Below are 20,488 nucleotides of genomic sequence, written 5' to 3'. Positions count from 1 at the left end.
TTTCAGGTGTTAATGAGAGGTCCTCAAAATTTATGCCCATTGTTAGAGAGCTGATGGCTCCCTGCTGAACTGTTAGACCTTTCTTAAATGGACAACCAAAGACATTTTTTCAGCCCTGCATAAATTTCAGTCATCAGGCTCGGATATGCAGTACATGCATCAGAAATTCCAGCTGTCTCAGTTATGAACTTCTTTCAAACTTTCATGTCTCTGACCTCAGATAGAATTGGTCCTCTCCCTTCCAACCACTCGTTTGATCCCCATTTCTATCACCTCCAGGCATGCACCCATCATTTATCCCATTTCTTTAATGTTTTTAACTTCTACCTCTCCACTGTGTCTTCTCTTCAACCTACAAATATATTAAAGCTGCTCCCTCCCTAAAAAAATTTCTCATGTTATCTGCCTTTTTCTCAAGTTATTGCAGTCCGTGCAATCACACACTCCCCTTTTACAGCAAACTGTTTGAAAGAGAACACTAACTCTAGGTATTATTCCCTCACTATTTTTCTTGCCTTCATCCAACTGGTGTGGGTCCCTGTTAAAAATACTCTGGAAAGGTCATTACTGATCTAACTGCCAAATCCACTGACTTCTTTCTCTTCCATCAGGCCCCTCAGGCATCTGGTCCCTTTCCTGAAACCCTCTTACATCACGTGCTAGGGATCCAATGGTTTCCTGGTTCTTCTCCCCTTCTGATCACTTGCTTCTTAGTCGTTTTTGTGAAATCCTGTTTCTCTCTTCCTTCATGCTATGTCTTCTCAGAGTTCTGTTCCAGGCCTTCTTTTCTTTATTTACAAATTCTTCCCGGGCTTCTTCATCCTCATTAATGATTTCATCTACCTTTCAAATGCTCAAAAAACTCCCAAACCTGTATCTCTGGTCTTTCTCTCCCTCTCCTGAGTTCAAGATTAGTGATACCAGTTAGTCATTTTTGCAATGATGGGAGCTTTTTTTCTGTACCAGGTGATGCAGTAGCCACTAGCTTCGTGTGGCTATTAAACATTTGAAATGTGACTACAGTAATGAATCAAATTTTAAGACTTATTTTTTATTTTTTATTTTGAGAGAGAGAGAGAGGGATCCCTGGGTGGCGCAGCGGTTTAGCGCCTGCCCTTGGCCCAGGGCGCGATCCTGGAGACCGGGGATCGAATCCCACGTCGGGCTCCCGGTGCATGGAGCCTGCTTCTCCCTCTGCCTAAGTCTCTGCCTCTCTCTCCCTCTCTCTGTGACTATCATAAATAAATAAAAAAAAGAACTCACCTGACCTTGTAGCTATGATTTCTGCATTTCCTCCTTTACAAAGCAGACTTTAAAAAAAAAAAAAAAAAAAGAGAGAGAGAGAGCATGCATGGGTGGAGGGAAGGGCAGATAGAGAATCTCAAGTAGGCTCCATCCTCAGGGCAGAGCCTGGGTCTCTGAGATCTCACAACCCTGAGATCATACCTGAGCTGAAATCAAGAGTCAGAGGCTTAACCAAACCGAGCCACCCAGGAGCTTCGAACTTTATGTTTTATTTAATTTTAGCCAATCTGAATTTCAGCAGCCACACATGAATTTCAGCAGCCACACAAATACTACTGTATTTGATAACACAGCTAAAGACCCTTTAATTTAAATTCCCTATTAGATATCTCTTTTATTTTTTTCTATAACATATCCCAAACCAAGCCCATCACCTAATTCCCCAAATATCTCCTCCTGTTATATTCCCCATTTCATTAAAATGGCATCACCATCTGAACATTTACCAAATGTCAAATCTGATTTTTTTCCCTCACCTCACACTGATAATCAATTGTTTCTGTTGGCAAAGTATTCCTAAAATCTGATTCTCTTTTACTGCTAATGATTCCTTAATTGCTAACTATATGTCCAACATTCATTATTAATGGATTTTAATGCATTTTCCAATCACTTCCTACACATGTGCACATGTGCACACACACACACACACACACTCATGCTTGATATTTGCCATTATAAGTGCTAAGACACACCCAGTACAGCCAGGGAGATAATCTTAATTAAAAGTTTGAAAAGAACAAGATAACGAGATACCTTAAAGAACTATTAAAAATGTTGAATTCCTTAGACTGTTGTGTTCTCTGGGCACTCTTTGTAATCTCACCTCCCTGTTATCTCATACTCCACTTGTGGCACATGACAATGTTGCAATGGAGACTGCTAATTCTTCACTTTTCCTGTTCCTTTAAGATCAATCAGTAGTTTACTTCTATTCCTCCTTACTGTCTAGTGATTTGAGCAGCAACCAGATTGTGGCCAGAAACTACTTTGAGGGATGGCCTTCCAGTTCTACTGAAACCATACAACGGTCCCTAAGACAGTGTCATCTGGTTGCAAGTGTCAGAGCCAAGTGCCCCTAGAGTCATAATAGTTATATTATATTAGTTCCTCAAAAGTTGATCTTAGAGTTGCCATGTGACCTAGCAATTCCATTTCTAGGAATCTATCCAAAGGAATCAAAATATGCGTTCACCGAAAAAAAGTGCACATAAATGTTAATAGAGGCATTATTCATAATAGCCAAAAGATAAGGACAGCCTAAAGATTCATCAACTGATGATGGATAAACAAAATGTGGTATATTTATAAGATGGAACATCATTCAGGGACGCCTGGGTGGCTCAGTCGGTTAAGCACCTGCCTTTGGCTCAGGCCATGATCTCAAGTCCTGGGATCGATCCCGTGTCAGGCTCCCTGCTCATGAGTCCACTTCTCCCTTTCCCTCTGCTCCTCATGCCATCCCCACCCCCTGCTTGTACTCTCTCTCACTCTCTCTCAAATAAATAAAATCTTAAAAAAGAAAAAGATGGAACACCATTCAGCTGTAAAAAGGAACAAAGTACAGATACATGCTACAACACAGATTAAGTTTAAAAACATAATGCTAATTTACAAAATCTAGACACAAAGTTCACATATTATGTGAAGTATCCAAAATAGGAAAATCCACAGAGACAGGAAATAGTTTAGTAACCACTAAGCTATTTGTCATGGAGTGGGGAGGGAAAGATGGAGAGTGAACTAAATGGGCATGGGGTTTCTTTAGGAAGGGATGAAAATGTTCTGGAATTTATTGATAAATTCTATAGTGGTGATGATTATACCACCTTGCGAATATACCAAAAAAAATGGACAATTTAAAAGGGTGACTTTCATAGCATATGAATTATGTCTCAAAAAGAAAAAGAAAGAAAGAGAAAAAAGAAAGAGGACCTATATATGCAACTATGACATAACCCAACAATTGTACTCTTGGTCATTCATCCCACAGAAATGAAACCTTAGGTTCATTAAAATACATGAGTATTCATAACATGAGTATTCATAATAGCTTTATTCTAATAGTCAAAACTAGAAACAATCCCGACGTTCTTCTATGGGTGAATGGTTAGTCCATTCACTGTGTACATTCATACCAGGGAATGATACTAGCAATAAAAAAACATACACCATTGGTATAATCAACCACCTGGATGAAATGCCAGAAAATTATGCCTAGTGAAAAAACAGCCAATCCTCAGTTCTTACCTACTGTATAATTCCATTTCTGTAGCATTATTGTAATGACAGAGAAATGAGAAATAGGTTAATGATTGGCAAGGGTGAAGAATGGGGAGGGGAGGCGTGAGAGGGAGGGATGTATGACTCTAACAGAGCAACAGATACGATCCTTGTGGTGATGGAAATGCCCCACATCTTGATTTTATCAATATCCGTATCCTGGTTGTGATATTGTGCTATCGTTTTGCTGATGCTATCACTGGGGGAAACGAGGGGAAGAGCATGGGGCTCTCTCAGTATTACTTCTTACAATTGTATGCAAATCTACAATGAACCTAACATTTAAAGGCTTAATTAAAAATAAAAAACAACCTCTAAAGTTGGCATCTGGAGGTACTTGCCAATTTAAACTCAGTGGAAGAACTTGAATACCCTAAGATATAACTGTGCCACATAAATTCTCTGTAGAAGTAATCAGCTTGAAAGAAAATGCCAGGGAGATTGCACATTTGCTGAGCAGGAGCCAAATGTGACCATGAGATGGGGAGGGTCAAGTCAAAGGCATCTGTCAGTGTAAGGGTGTGTTTTGCGAGAGAGTTTAGCTGATAGGAAAACCTCAAAACTCCAGGCAGGATCATCTGACTTTGGAAAAGAGATTTTAATGATCAGTTTTATGTGGCAACTCGGCAAGGCTATAGGCCCCACTTACTCAGCTAAACACTAACAATCTAGGTGTTGCTCTGAAGGTGTTTTGTAGAGATGATTAACATTTATAATCAGGAAACTCGAAGTAAGGAGATTATCCTAAATAATCTGCGTGGGACTTATTCAAGCTGTAGAAAGGCCTCAAGGGCAGAACTGAGTTTTCCCTGAAGAAGAAGAAATTCTAGGGGTGAGGGGTGGGCAAAATGTTTGAAGGGGAATGGGAGATACAGGTTTCCAGTTAGGGAATGAACAGGTCACAAGGATGAAAGGCACAGTAGAGGGATTATAGTCAGTGACACCATCACAGTGTTGTACTATGGCAACTACACTTGTGGTGAGGACAGCACAATGTACAGAGAAGTGGAATCACTATATTATTCACTGGAAACTGGTCTAACTTTGTATGTTAACTGTACTCCAATAAAAAATTTTTTTAAGTAAAGAAGAAATTCCACCTGCTGATCGCAATTTCGGTTCATACAGATTCGTGTGTATGCTTGACAATTCCACTCTGCTCTTTTTGGTGGCCTACCCTATAGATTTTGGATTTGCCTGGCAACCCGTGCAATTGCATAACCTATTTCCATGCAATAAATATCTTAATCTATATCTTAATATATATAGAGATAATATATATAATATATATAATCTATATCTTAATATATATATATCTTAATATATAATATTATATATATATATAGTTGACCCCTGAATAACACTGTACAGGTCCCTTAATATGCAATGGGTTTTATTTTTTGTGTTTATATGTGTATATAAATACAGTGCAGTACTGCAAATGTATTTTTCTTCCTTATGATTTTCTTAATAACATTTTATTTTTAGTTTATTTTATTATATAAATATTGTAATAATACACAAATAAAATGTAGGTTAATCAACTGTTGGTGTTATCAGTAAGTCTCTGGTCAACAATAGACTATTAGTAGTTAAGTTTGGAGGGGGAGTCAAAGTTATATGTGAATTTTCAAAGGCACAAGGGGCAGGTGTCCTTAACCTCTGGGTTGCTCAAGGGTCAACTGTATGTTGCAAGCAATAAATCTCTTTATCTCTCTCTCTGTATATATATACGTGTATCTCACCTGTTCTTACCCTCTAGTGAGACCCTACCTAATATAAGAAATCGTTGTATTTAAAAAAACAAAACAAAACAAAACCTCTTTTTTCATCTAGCAGACTCCAGAAGTGTTTTGAAAACAACTCTGCAGACCCAAATTTTATTATGTTGTAGCTTTGATTTATTTCCTGGAAGCCTATGAGTTATAATAAAACTCTAATTCCTACAGTCAATTAGAAAATAATGGAGTTAAGTCTAAAAGAACTCCCCCTAAATTTAAAGACCAAATGGGAGTGAGTTGTTTGATCTTCAGTTTTGATGAGACATTATCAGCTACGAGATGGAAATGGCCTATATTGCCAAAAATAAACTCTTTTCATGTCTTATGGTAGGTGTTTTGCGTTCTTTCGGTAGTGCAGGTGAGGGACGGGAGGAGGAGTGCGTGGCGGGAAGGAGGTGGAGGGAGGGGGTGGGGGGAGAGGGAGGAGGGCGGGAGTGAGGTATGGAGGGAGCGGAGGGAGGGAGGGAGGGGATGGAGGGAGGGGGGAGGGAGGATGGAAGGGAATGGACGGAGGGGAAGGTGGAAGGGAATGGACAGGGAAGGGAAGGGCAGGGACTGGAAGGAAGGGACGTGAAGGGAAGGGAAGGAAGGGAAGGGCAGAGAGAGGAGGAGGGGTAGGGAGGGAGGAGGGGAGGGAGTTCGGGATGGAGGGGAGGGGGGAGTAGGGAGGAGGGAGGAGTGAGGAGCGTTGTCTTCTTCTTCTTTCTTTTGCTTTCTTTATTTCTTTCTTTCTTTCTTTCTTTCTTTTCTTTCTTTCTTTCTCTTTCTTTCCTTTTCTTTTTCTTTCTTTCTTTTCTCTGTCAGTTTCTTTTATCCTCCTGTCTTGTGTTTATCAAACTTCTATTGAAACTTGGCCACGTCAGGCTAAGTGCTAGATACTGATATTACAAATACAAGGAAGCTGAGTCCTATCTGGCTTCCAGGTCCTGCTTATGGTCTCTCATGGAAGAAATGAGCATAATTGACTAATATAAAGAGTGCCTTGTGGGGATCCCTGGGTGGCTCAGTGGTTTAGCGCCTGCCTTTGGCCCAGAGCACGATCCTGGAGTCCCGGGATCAAGTCCCATGTCGGGCTCCCGGCATGGAGCCTGCTTCTCCCTCCTCCTGTGTCTCTGCCTCTCTCTCTGTGTCTATCATGAATAAATAAATAAAATCTTTAAAAAAAAATAAATAAAGAGTGCCTTGCCCTAAGGAAAGAGATTAGTCTCCACCACCATCTTTGGAGATTCATTTTCCATTTTGGGGCAGGGTGAGGGGCATCCATGACATATCATTTGTTCATGATTTTGAGGAACCTTTGAACTATTTTAACTGCATGCCCAACAGCACATTTGACATCAAAGAACAGAGTGGCAAATTCTGAGTTCTTAACATTCTTTACTCATGAACTATGCATTCCCTGCTGATAACATTAGGAAATTTATTTTACTAAAGCAAAATTTCTGGAATTACTCCCTATTGCATCTTGTCTGTCCTTTTTTCTGCATAGGCTGAACATGAATATATGATTATACTTTCTCACACAATATAGTGCAAGTTCATATTTTAGATGGCAAAGTAGTGGGCTCTGTGACAGGAAACCTCTATTCAGGTTTTGATTTCACCTCTATTTTAAAACTCTATCTGATGTTCAAAAATAAGTTTTTGTTTTTGTTATTGTATCTGTAGTATGATTTTAAACCAGCAGAAGAGTTCTTTTTCTTTGCCAGGTTTTTGACATAAAAATAAAGACACTATGGCTTTCATTAGGACTCATGACTTTAATTTACTTGTTTAGGGTCTTCTCAGAGCAGTTAACCAGTTAAGAGGATGGCTTTGGGGATAGTATGGCAGGCTTATACCACAAGAGCCTGAGTTTCCTTTTGTGAAACAGGGATAATAGTTAATTCTGCAAGGCTTAAATGAAGCGGCTAGCTAAGAAATACACCTAGCATGCAGTGAGTACTCTATGAATATTAGCCATGGTTATATCGTCCCAGCAGTATTTTATAAGTACCCTATTGGTTATAGCATGTGTCCTATAATGCTCACACATCATGGAATTTTTAGGAAGACAGGCAGCCCATCATTGCTAACACTGTGTAATCAAGGTAAACCCTAATCTTCAAAACACTCTCTCTCTCTCTATATATATATATAACACTTACTATTTTTAAAGCATTCACCTCCTCATCTGCTTTACTTAACCATTTATATGGCCTGCAAAGGCACATCTAGTTTTCCATTCCACCAAGAAGTGGTTCTTCAAGAAACGGAGGAAGGTTCTCAAGCTTACAATCTCAAACATGGAAGACCTTGAACTAGAACTTCAGTTCTTTTGAGTCTAAATTTTCCCATCACATCTCACTTATTTTGTCTAATTCAAAAATTCACATTCCTTGAAAGTGAAGAATTTGAGTCTAATAAAAACATCCCCATTTTTTCAGTGACCTCCTTTTTAACATGCCTCACCGAAGAGTGGAGATACACAGACTATGTCTCTCAGGATTTACTCTGATTGCGCTGCCTGAGATGTACTCTTCTGTACAAATATCTCAGTTATTCTGTCTTCCAAGACACAGCTCAGTGCTCATATCTTCTTGATCACTCTTGCCTGTTCTTTTGTCTGTCCAACTCTCTGAACATTTATCCTATCCTCCTTTTTATTGTTAGTTACCTTTTTATATGCATGCCTATTTCTTCAATGTGACCATTAACATCCTTATGCAGAGGGACCATAGCATAGCACAGTACAGTTATTTGATGATGAAGACTGTGATAATGATAGTGATAATGATTACAATACCTACTGTAATCTCTCCAAGTAACCTTTTTGATGGTTTGTGCCCTATGGCAGTGACCTTGGCAAGCCATCATCAATTGGTCACCAATTGGTCACCTGTTCACTTGTATTCATTCATTTGACCAATATTTTCTGAGACTATATACTAGACCCTATCTACTTTCTAAGGTTATAAAGACAAAGAAGGTCTGAACTCAGGGACTTGCATTCTAATGGAAGAGACAGACTTAAAAGCAAATATGCAAGGTGGTATTATATATATTTCAAGTGCTAGAATAGTAATACTACTAGGATGGCAAAAATGAGGGAAAGATTTCTAAGTTATTAATGAGGGGAGAGATGGGTTCAAGAAAAACTTGAAGAGAAGAGAAGAGATAGAGAAGAGATGTGGTTCAGAGAAGAGCAAGTCCTAGAAAATGAGTAGGTGGGACAAGCTTACTTACATCTGTTTTTTTTTTTTTTTTTCCCCCCTGCTATTGGCAGCTAGTACATCCCAAGGCATGACAAGACCACTAGTTTAAAGTGCCTGGAGCTAAAACAGAACTGGAGATTTTGACCTTCAACAACTGAGTAGAAGGTAATGACATGATCTAATTTAAAGAAATAAATTACCCGTTATTTGGAGAAGTTGACTGTGAGATGACCCAGAATTATATTAAGATCATTGTGGCCTGCTTATTCAGAAGAACAAGCCACTCTGTGGGATTCTAAAGAGCTCATTAAGAAAAACAGACTTGCTCTGTCTTTGAGACTTTCACAGAAATGGTGTGTAGATATGTCTCATTGTACAGTAGTAGGCAAAATCTCAATGTAACATATTTTACTCAGTATGTGGTACCCTGTGCCAGGTACCATTATAGGAGCTGAGACTATAGGAATGAATAAAGTAGAAGCAAATTATTTCATTCCTGAAGCTTACATTCTAGTGGGAGGAAATCAGTAGTAAGCAAATAAGTAAATGATTTAGTGCATTAGGAAAAGAAAGTGTTATGGAGAAAAATAAAGTGGGGAAGGGCGGTAGGGAGTATTGAGTGGGGCGAGTAAGCAAGTTGCAATTTTTATTTTATTTTTAAATAATTTTATTTATTTATTCATGAGAGACACACACACACACAGAGGCAGAGACACAGGCAGAAGGAGAGGCAGGCTCCATGCAGGGAGCCTGACGTGGGACTCGATCCTGGGTCTCCAGGATCACACCCTGGGCTTCAGGCGGCGCTAAACTGCTGGACCACCGGGGCTGCCTGCAGTTGCAATTTTTAATTGACTGATTTGAAGAGGTCTCACTCAAAAGGAGGCAATCAAGCCAAAATATGAAAGAGATGAGGGCCCAAGCAATGTAAATGGGAGAAGGGAATTCTAGGCTAAATAAACAACAGTATGTGCAAATGCCCTGGGGTAGGACTATGCCTGGTCCATTAAGGAACATCAAGGAGCCAATGTGGCAGGAATGGAATAAGTGAGGGGAAGGACATGAGGTTAGCAAGGTAATTAGGAGACAGATTATGTAGGGCTTTTATCTTTTTTGAGTATGTTGTCTTTAACTCTGAATAACATGGGGAGGCATTGGAACTTTAAAGCATGATCTGTCTTTTGTTTCAGTGGAATAATGTAAGCCGCTGTATTGAATATATTCTCTCAGAGAGCAAGGGGCAGAATTAGAAAGAATAGTTAGGAGAGGGCAGTCCCGGTGGCTCAGCGGTTTGGTGCCCCCTTCGGCTCAGTGCGTGATCCTGAAGATCCGGAATCGAGTACTACATCGGACTCCCTGCATGGAGCCTGCTTCTCCCTCTGCCTCTCTCTCTCTGTGTCTCTCATGAATGAATAAATAAAATCTTAAAAAAAAAATAGGAGATGTTTCTTGATAATCCAGGTAAGAAATAATGTGGCTGGGTCCATGATGGTAGCAGAGATATGTATAATGACAATAGGTCAGAATCTAAACACAATTTGAATATAAAGTAAACAGGATTTGCTGATGGTGAGATATATTGTAGGAGACAAAATAAAAAGTAAAAAATGCTTTTGATCTCATCTGTTTGCCATTAACTGAGATGGGGAGGAATAGGGGAGAAGCAAGTTCTGAAGTAAGATCAAGTTTTGGACATACTGTATATGAGATATTTACTGGACATTTAAGTAGAAATGTTGAATAGCAATCAAATGTATGAAGCAAGGAATTAGGGGAAAAATCATGTTACAGATCCAAATTTTTGAGTCATTGGCACATAGATGGTATCTAAAGTCATAAGACAGGATGAGATCACCAATGAAACCAGTTGAAATACAGAAGAAAATCCTGGGGTACCCAGATTAGGGGCTGTGAATATGAAAGGAGCCAGCAAGAAGTCTAAGAAAGAGTAGCCATTAAGGCAGGAAGAAAGATATGTGGAACGTGTGCTATGCTGGAAGCCAAGCAAAAGAGGTTACAGAAGGATGTATCCAATATTATATCCAATATTTCAGTAGATCAAGATGAATGAGAAGGGAGAACAATCACAATCACGGCACTTAGCAACATTGTAATCATTGGTGACTTGATAGAAACACTTTTCAGTGTGGAGTGATGGTGAAGAAAACCTAACTAGACTGGATTTAAAAGAGAATGAGGACAGAGAAATTGGATACAGCAAATATAGACAACTTTTAAATGAGTTTTCTTTAAAGTAATCAGAGAATGGAGCTAAGGTTAGGGAATATAGTGTATTTCGTTTGTTTGTTTGTAAGGGGATATAATATTATAACCCTAAAATCTGTATGACCCCGTATCCTTATTGGAAGAATGAAACTATATGCCAGAGTAGGGACAGACCAAAATCTGGGTACCTATATCACTATGCTTCCCCTGTAAAAGACTAAAAGTTCTAAGAGATTGAATTCTTTCAGAAGAATTTTTCACCTTAATTTAACTGACATAGCAATCAGAAGAGTTTGACTTAAAGTAAACCAAATTGTAAAATCATAAGCCTTAAAGCTGACAACCAAAGTTAGGATTCAACAGTGATACCCCTGGTTGATTTCACTCTTAGAAGAACATTGGCAGCCTAATGACAACTTTGAAACAATAAAGATTTGGTGACCAAGCTATGAAATTTTGATCACATCAGTCTTCGCATTTAATTTAAGGATTATGCTTGGGAGAATCACAAAATATGGGAGTAAAAGCAGCTTTGAAGAGGATTTAATTTAATGTGCATCTTTTATCAATTGGTCACTTGAACCCCCAAAGAATAAAATGACTTAACTGAAATCACAAAGCCAGTAAAACAGAGCTGGGACCAGACCCTGGCTCTTATGATCCCAGCAGGGGCCCAGTGCTATGTCTCAGGCTCATTTCACCTGGGAGAGTGCTCTGCTGATGCCTAAGTGGCCTGTGTATCAGTTTATATGGCAATTTTCCATGAAGAACAGACATGATAAGAAAAAGCTGCTAATTTAGCTGGTAAATGCTGAAGTCAACACTTTGTTGATTGCTTTCCCTGGCAGTCAGCAGCTAAAATAAAGAATTAATGCCCCAAAGCTGTCTCATTCATATGTATTTATAGAGCACCTTCTGTATGCCAAGCATCATGCAGACCTCTAAGAGGGATATGATGAATTCTGTGCTTTCTTAGGGCTTATGTCATTTCCAGAGAGGAGAGGGAGAAAGGCGACTGACAATTTCTGGGCTGGGCACCTTTATGAATAATCCCTTCTTAAATTTCAGCATAGCCACATGGGGTGGGAATGGTCATTCCCTTCTTACAGGTACATAAAACTGGGGGTAAGCAAGGTTAATCATGTTGCTCAAAAAGAGCTATTCTGGACACACATTGCTGACTGTGGAGATCGTGTTTTCTTCGTGCACACCCAGTGGGCAACTAGAATCTGATATTTTACATACATGGTAAGGGGCTCTTTCATGTGGGAAACTACATTTTTGAGGGCCTAGAAAGAAGATGTGAGGAAAAGATTCTAACAACTCAAGAGAAACTTGCATGTGGCTTGAACCAGTAACTCAAAGAAGGGGTGATGTGCTGTCCTTTTCTGTCTGGTAGGGGAGGGGTAGGGAAGAGGGCCTGGGAAGTCCCTGCAATTAGTTACTCAGACTTGCATTATTCTAACACAGGAAACTGACTAATTTTCATGATGCCCCAACACTAGATGAGAATTTCTTAACAAGCAGGTTACAAATTTTAATGTTTAGAGTTAGTGACCAGTCATGTTGTTCTATCTTTGGAAAAGTTGAGTTTCAATAACTTGAGGGACAGTAGATTTAAATAAATGGGTATTAAGTATAGTGGCAGAAAACATATATCTAGGAGTTGGGATACGTAGATTTTAGTCCTAAATCTGCCTCTTCCTGGCTCTGAAACTAGTGGCAAATCACTTTGGTAAGACTCCCAGGGTCCTACTTTGCTCATCTTTATTTTTTTTTTTAATTTTTTTAAATTTATTTATTATAGTCACAGAGAGAGAGAGAGAGAGAGAGAGAGAGAGAGGCAGAGACACAGGCAGAGGGAGAAGCAGGCTCCATGCACCGGGAGCCCGACGTGGGATTCGATCCCGGGTCTCCGGGATCGCGCCCTGGGCCAAAGGCAGGCGCCAAACCGCTGCGCCACCCAGGGATTCCCTCATCTTTAAAATGAACATAATGATGAGTGCTACTGGACATGATTCTTGAGAACAACTGAGATATGTAAAAGTGCTTTATAAACTCGAATATTGGAGTGACTGGGTGGCTCAGTTGGTTAAGCATCTGCCTTCAGCTCAGGTCATGATCTCAGGGTCCTGGGATCGAGCCCTATGTTGGGCTCCCTGCTGAGCAGGGAGCCTGCTTCTCCCTCTTCCTCTTTGTCTGCTATTCTTTCTCTCTCTGTGTCTGTCAAATAAATAAATAAAATCTTTTAAAAAAACCCTCTAGAACACCAGTACAGATCTCAGTTATCATCATTTTATAAGTATTCTTAAATTTCTGATTGCAGTATAAGGTATTTTGAACATATGAGGGTTATTCAGGAATATTTAGTCATCTCTGCTGGTCCTTCTGAGAGTCTTTGCTTTTGAGTGACATAGAATTGCAAGATCCATTATATCTCTTGGGCCACTTCAAAGAATCCCTGGCTCTCAGAAGTTCTAGAGCCCTTGGAGGAAACAATGAATCTTGGAGTACCTTGGACTCCAGCCAAATTCCCAGGTGCTCTCCCGTGCCAGACCTCACAGTGGACATGGGATTATATAGGCTTTAGAAATGTGATAGTTTTTGGTGGTGCTGTGTGTTGATCATCAAAATCACACTGAAAATGAAAAATGTAGGCATTCTTTTTTTATTATTTATTTATTCATGAGAGATACACAGAGAGAGGCAGAGACATAGGCAGAGAAAAAAGCAGGCTCCTCACAGGGAGCCCGATGTGGGACTGGATCCCGGGACTCCAGGATCACGCCCTGAGCCGAAGGCAGATGCCTAACTGCTGAGCTACGCAGGCGTCCCAATGTAGGCATTCTTAATGAAAATATATGCAACTATTAATGTGTTGAGCCTGGGTCACTGTACTTGATTATGTACTGTTGGTTCCTTGGAAATTTGGAATTTCCAACGTGTAACTGTTCCTAGCAACAGTTGTTCCTTGGAATTAATATGAAGGACGTGATTATTAGAAACATCCTCAATATATTGAGACCTTGCATGGAAATCTATATCATTGGCTTATTTTGTGCAGAAATTTCATTTAAAATCTACAAAAGAAAAGATAGAAGGTGAAGTATTGTACTAGAAATGTGAGAAGATTTAATTAGAATTGTGGCTCACTTTTTCTTTTAAATTAAATGATTCCACATCTTTATTGTTTCCCACCTCATTATTGCATTCATGATGGCAATGGATGAAAGGTAAATTGTTCTGATTTAATGGGTTGAAGTTACTGCAGAGGGATTTGATAGTCAGAGTTCTTAGCTTTTGTAATTGAAATAGATTTGCACTAAAGATACACTGTTAACAATTTAAATAAAATGTTTTTTATCAGCTAAGAACAATTTTCATGGGACAAATTTAAGTCTGTACCTTTCTGACTTTGTGGGCAAAGAATTTGATTAAAATTGACCAGCTAAGTGTGACTGCCCTTTAGAGCAATGGAACATTCTAATGAAAAACCCATTTGCTGGGGACCATGTACTGGTGAGCTGTAGCTGACTGGAGTCACTGTGTGGTTTTGGCCGAGGAGCTGTTCTCTCTGTGAAAAGGAGAAGAGGGAGGCAGTAATAACTTGCATGGGCCAAAGTTGGCCAGATGAGATTGCAGTCACCTTGGTCGGGAATTGCTTGATTACAAGCAAGAGAAATCTGTTCAAAAGTGCTTTAATATAAATGAGACACCAATTGCTAAGAAACAGGGTATCTTTCAAAGCAGGGAGTGTAATCAGCCTCATGGGAGGCTGAAACCAGAGCCTGGACAGCAGGTGGGAGCCCAGGCAGCCTGTTTGCTTGTCAACTTATTTCTACATCAGCCCTTAGATTCACATGGTCTCTTACCATTGCCTCTTTTGGCATATCTGATTCATTTTTTATCTCTCTAGACACCAGCTTTCTCTGGCTACTTGCACATGGGCCCAATGAAGCCATCCTAGACCAAGGTGATGGAGCCAAGTCCTTGAAGTCTTTTGCATTCTGATTCAATTTCTTAGAGTTTAAGGCCTACTTAATTCACTCTGAAACTGGTAGTATAGTCTGGCCTTCAGGATCCCTGGAATTCTAAGTGAGTACCAGAAGTCCAGGGAGATGCTCTGAGGGCTGGGCCCCAACATATCGGCATGGCTTGGTAGGGAGGAATCTGAGAAAAATTGAAAAGTTAACACGTGCTCTTGTCTTTCTCCATGGTTTCCATCTGAGTGCCATCACCCCACTGGGGGCATCTGCTGCCCTCACACTGCCTCCTCTGATCCCCATGTTCTCTCTTTCTATAGACTCATTTCAATGATCTTCATTGGTTTTTACCTTCTCAGCTATGACCTCTCATTTATTCAGCTGTGATCTGACACCATCTAACAAACATAGAGTCCTCCACAATTTACAAAGAATACTTGTTTTCAAAAGTGTTGACTCAAATGATGAGAATGCCAGATGCAAGACAGGAGTCATGTGAGGCCAGAAGAGTCTTGACATAAATGTGAAGTCAGAAATATTTGGATTTGAATCCCACTTCTGTTACTTTTAGTTGTGAGAACTTAAACTTTGATGGCATCTCTGCTCTAGCATGTTCAATCATTTCATTTCTACTTACTGCACAGAGTTACCATAAACATTGAATGAGGTAAGGTGGAGGCCTGGGTGGCTCAGTGGTTGAGCATCTGCCTTTGGCTCAGGGCGTGATCCTGGAGTCCAGGGATTGAGGAGGGATTCCTGCATGAAGCCTGCTTCTCCCTCTGCCTACGTCTCTGCCTCTCTCTGTGTCTCTCATAAACAAAGAAACGAATGAATGAATGAATGAATGAATGAATGAATGAATGAATAAATAAATAAATAAATTCTTTTAAAAAAAGAATTAGGTAAAATATGCAGGTATATAAAGTACCCAGATTTGCTAGGTTTTCAATAAGTGATAACCCCTCAATCTTCTCCGTTCCCCGTGCCCTTCACTCACATCTCATTACAAGAATGGTCACTTTTTAGAGTGAGCTCAACACCTGGTGGGAACGTTTAGAAACTCTACGGCTTCTCCTTCCAAGGCAGGTAATTTCCCTTCCGTATGCACAGATTGGAGACAGGCTATCACACTCTTCCAGTGAAAGGTTGGTTACAACGTCCAAGACAAAAGGTTCCAAAGCAAAGAGCCATTTCAGATCTAAAAGGTGTCTGTGGGCATCATGGACCAAGGAAAAGATGGGGACACATTTCTAGTGATACCACCTTTTAACCCTGGAAGCTCCTTTTTAAGATAACTGTATTAACGTTATACATATAACTCAGGTATATACCCAAACATAGCCATAGTCATGAAAATAATAATCTTATGAACAAGTGCTGCATTTTTGCCACAGGTCCTATATCTACCATATCAAGGGTAGCATTTCATCTCATGCAAAACCCTCGGAGTCATTATCCCACTTTACAGGTAAGGAAGGAAGACTTAGATCTGTTCAGTAACCTGTCTGAAGTTTGAGTGTATTAAAAGATATAGGGATTCCAACTGCAAAAATGATGCTTCTAACCCACTTACAGCATGTTGCTGTGTGCTCCACTGTTTCGCGTGTTGCTCTCATTGTCCTCAGCCCCAATCACAGCGCTCACCAAGTCAACTGGGAGGTCCAGTTCCCCATGAACCCTAGCCTCGCTGGGCTGCATGGAGAAACTGCAGCCCCATAGCTGAGATCCACACCCCATCCATCTCATAGATGTAGAACTCTTGCCACTAACAGGCATACTGAAATTCTGTTACAAATGCAGAATTTCACCCCAGATGTACTGAATAAGAACTGGCATTTTAAAAAGCTTCCCAGGTGGTTTCTGTGCATACTAAAGTTTGAGAAACACTGATCTGGTGTGTGAACCACAGTGGATGCAGATTATCTTAATTGCTTGGGTATTTTTCAACGTGTTAATCTCCTTTCTGCATTAGCTCTAATGTTTGATCCCTGTTGGGAATCTCTGTCATGGAGCTTTTCACCTCCCTCTCCTTTCCTAGCTTTATTCAATAGCAGTTTCTTCATTGATTGAGGGGATTTGGGAACTAGGACAGAATTTAGTTTTGAGGGGAGTCTTTTGTCCCACCCCAAAGAGAAGGCACCGCTCAGGTCCTCTACCACAGAGGTCAGGCCCCCTGACTGGGAAAGAAAGCATTCACAGCTCAGAAGAATGAAGAGATGTCTTAACTGGCTTGCTGAATTTGAGCCTTCTCTCTTCTGTTCTCCTTTCCACTTCGGGCTTGAATACAATTACAGTTGCAGGCATGACACTTGTCCATCTCTAGGTGAGACGTGCTAAAGATGTCAGCGGCTGTGCACCGAGTTTGCTGCTTTCAGAACATTTCTGTCTTATTTTTAAGAGCAAAGAGAACCAGAGAAGGGTAATTGATGCCTTTAAGGTAGTAACAGAGGGGCACTGGGTCCTTCACTCTGGCAAAACAGAGATTTCAAGTAATTCTTAATACGTGGCTTTTAAATTGCATGGAGGTTGGTGAAAATAGGTCAAGCTGTCCTTGGTGCTGGCCAATCAATTATAATAGATGACTTTTAAATCTTTTAAAAAATTCTACAATTTAGAGATGCAGCAGAACAGGAGAGCTTCCCAGACTCTCTCCATCTCCGTTCCTTTCACTGAAGCCTGGCTTAGAAGGCCCCAGGAAGGATGTGGAGACCCTATGAAGGCTGGCTCCCCGGCTGCTGACAGTAGAGCTCAGATAAGGAGGCTGGGAACCCTGGAAGAGGGAATTCTGAGAAATCTGACTATTGCCTCTCATGGCTTCACAGTAGTTCTTGGGGAGAAGACTTAGCCATCATTTGTACTACAAATCACTTTGTTCTTTGGTTATAAAACTAATACATGCTCATTATAGAGAATTTAGAAAACACAGAAAGATCCATAGAGGGAAATAAAAATTGCCTGTAATCCCACTAGCCGGAATAATTATTTATATTGGGTTATAGTTCTGTTCAGCTATACACATTTTCTTCCACTTCACATCTTCATGATCATTAATAAACGTTGTTAAAAATGTGACTTTAATGATTGCTCCATATAAATGTGCCCAGTCTTACTTATGCAAGATTACTAAATTGATCATTTTAGCTATTTCTAATTCTTAGCTATTAAAAATATCTGTTATGAATGCTCTCTAACACAGGTCTTTAACCATCTGTGATTAGCCCCTTGGAATACAATCCTAGGAGCAGGATTATAAAGTGAAAGATGTAATTCATTTTAAAGTTTTGGATACATATTGCCTATTCGCTCCCTGGAAAGGTTGCTTCCAGTTTGCAGCTTATTAGTACCTATTGTGACCTTTTCAGATAAAGTCGTCAGTATGCTTTGACTCATAAATAATAATAACAACAGCTAATTCAAAGTGATTTAAACAGAAAGGAGATTTAGTGGTTTAAGTAAATGGATGATACCTTCCTTGTTTCTTCCCTGTGTTAGTTTTATCCTCAGTCTGAGATGGCTGCTGGCAAAGTGCTGCTGCTTTTATACCTAGAGGAGAAAGACAGTTCAGTCCCACAACTACAGATAAAAGCCATTCTGATTGGACAGGAAAGGCTAGGATTACCAGGCTAGGGTAATCCTGTTACCTGATGGATGCTACCACTGAGCACCCTAGGAAGGGAGGCAGCCAAGTGAAGTCAGGCCCTCCCTTGCCATACTGTTGCTCACAACAGCAAATGTATGTCATGCATGTTGGCAAGGCAACCACTATAGTCTTTATATCCTGTTAAATATTGTCAGTTTAAAAGCTTTACTAACATGATAGGCAAAAGTGATATTCCACTGCTATTTTACTTTGCATTTCTTTGATAATAATCAAAGAAAGCTTTAGTTTATTTTAAAAACTATTTAATGGCCATTTGTATGTCTTCTTTGGTGAACTGCTTCTTCAGGTCCTTTTCTGAGATTTTCCTGGATTCAATCCTTTCACTTGGTGGCACCTGGGTGGCTCAGTCAATTAAGCTCCCGACTCTTGATTTCGGCTCAAGTCATGATCTCAGGGTTGTGAGATTGAAATCCATGCCAGGCTCCACACTGGGCAAGGAGCCTGCTGAAGATTCTCTCTTTCCCTCTGCTCCTTTCACCTCCTCTCTTAAAAAAAATTAAATAAAAATTCTATTCTCTTTACAGATTGTAAAATTGTATTTATGAGCTTGAACATGGAGAACAGTGGCTCTCATCCTGGTTGCACATTAAACTCATCTAGGGAATTTCAAAAGGTATGATGTCATTAACCACCTCCAAAGATACTGATTTAATTCATACAATGTATGTTTTAATCTCTCCCCTGGAGATTCTAAATTATACCCAGGATTGAGAAATGTTAACCTTTTGAAATGCCCTCTCTCAACACTCAAATCTACCTGTATCTCTTTCAAATCCGACTAAACTTTTCTTCTTTTATAGATTACTCTGAAATCCTACAAAGATATCATAAATAGCTCACGTAAGATGAAGCACTTATTCAAACACTGGAAAAAACCAGAATGAGATGAATATTCATAACCACTTACTATACATAAGTCAAGCAATCAGCAGCTTCTCCAGCAGGGTCAGTGCAGCAGTGCTCAGACTTGCTGGAATCATTATTGGCCTCTTCCTTTCTGATTAAGGAGAAAAGGCAAAGATGTCCCCGAGAAACCAAAGCCAGAAACAGTATATTTGTAAACAGGGAGCTAAACAGGAACGTGTTCCTGTTGAAAAGCAGGAAAATATTTACCTCTTCTTTGGTTGTTTATGGCACTTTAGCTGTACTACAGAAACAAATGGTGTTATGCTTGGTTTATTCCCACTCCTAAAGAGTCCGAGGAAATGTGAGCAGACATTTCTTTTAACAAATGACAGTGCTTCTATTAAGCAGCTATTCTGCATGCATCTGCCTTCTCTAGGTTTGGGGAATAGCAGGGTACTTGTTATTCCCAGGATGTGTTAAGTCAACGAAATCAAATGAGAAACTTTGTTCCTTCCAACATTGTGCTGACAAATTGGTTGGATTTTTTTTTTTTTTAAATCAGAAACACCTCACTGCTTCAAATCATCAATCAGGAGAAATTGTTTCATAAATGTTCCTTTTCTTGGCTGTAACTAAGATATGCTTCCTCCTTCAGTGTTCAGAGGGCTATTAAGGTCTTTGAATACTAAGAGGAAAGCTAGCATTCCATCCCAGTGGTTCCTGCCATTGCCTCTAAGTATTTATTTGATAAATAATCATGTATACTTGAAATCTTACTTTATGCATCCATCCTTGATTGATTATCTTTAATTATCTCAGTCTTCTAATAGATGTATCCATAAGCTGTTTGCTAATGTTTTATTTATCAAATTATAAAAATATTTGGCATTTTAAACAAACACATAAACACCATCTGTGCAAACTGTTGCAACTATTACTAGAGGTAAGTACTCAGTAATGAAGCATGGTGACATTAACAAGTACTTTCATTGTCCTCAGGGACAATGACAAGGTGAATGTGTTTCAAAGGAAGGCAAGACAAGCATAGTCCGTCTAGAAACCCTCCCCTATATAAGACAGAACTTTGTGCTTTATACATTTTAACTCAGACTTGCATACCTGCTTGTCCTAAAGGTATAATGGAAATGCCTAAAGGAGTTTATTATTCTAGTAGCCTAATTTTACCTACCAAGCCCAGAGCAGTATGCA

The sequence above is a fragment of the Canis lupus genome, chromosome 5 (assembly GCF_011100685.1).
Source record: "Canis lupus familiaris isolate Mischka breed German Shepherd chromosome 5, alternate assembly UU_Cfam_GSD_1.0, whole genome shotgun sequence".
Classification (NCBI taxonomy): Eukaryota; Metazoa; Chordata; class Mammalia; order Carnivora; family Canidae; genus Canis; species Canis lupus.
Note: the sequence above shows the minus strand (reverse complement) of the source record.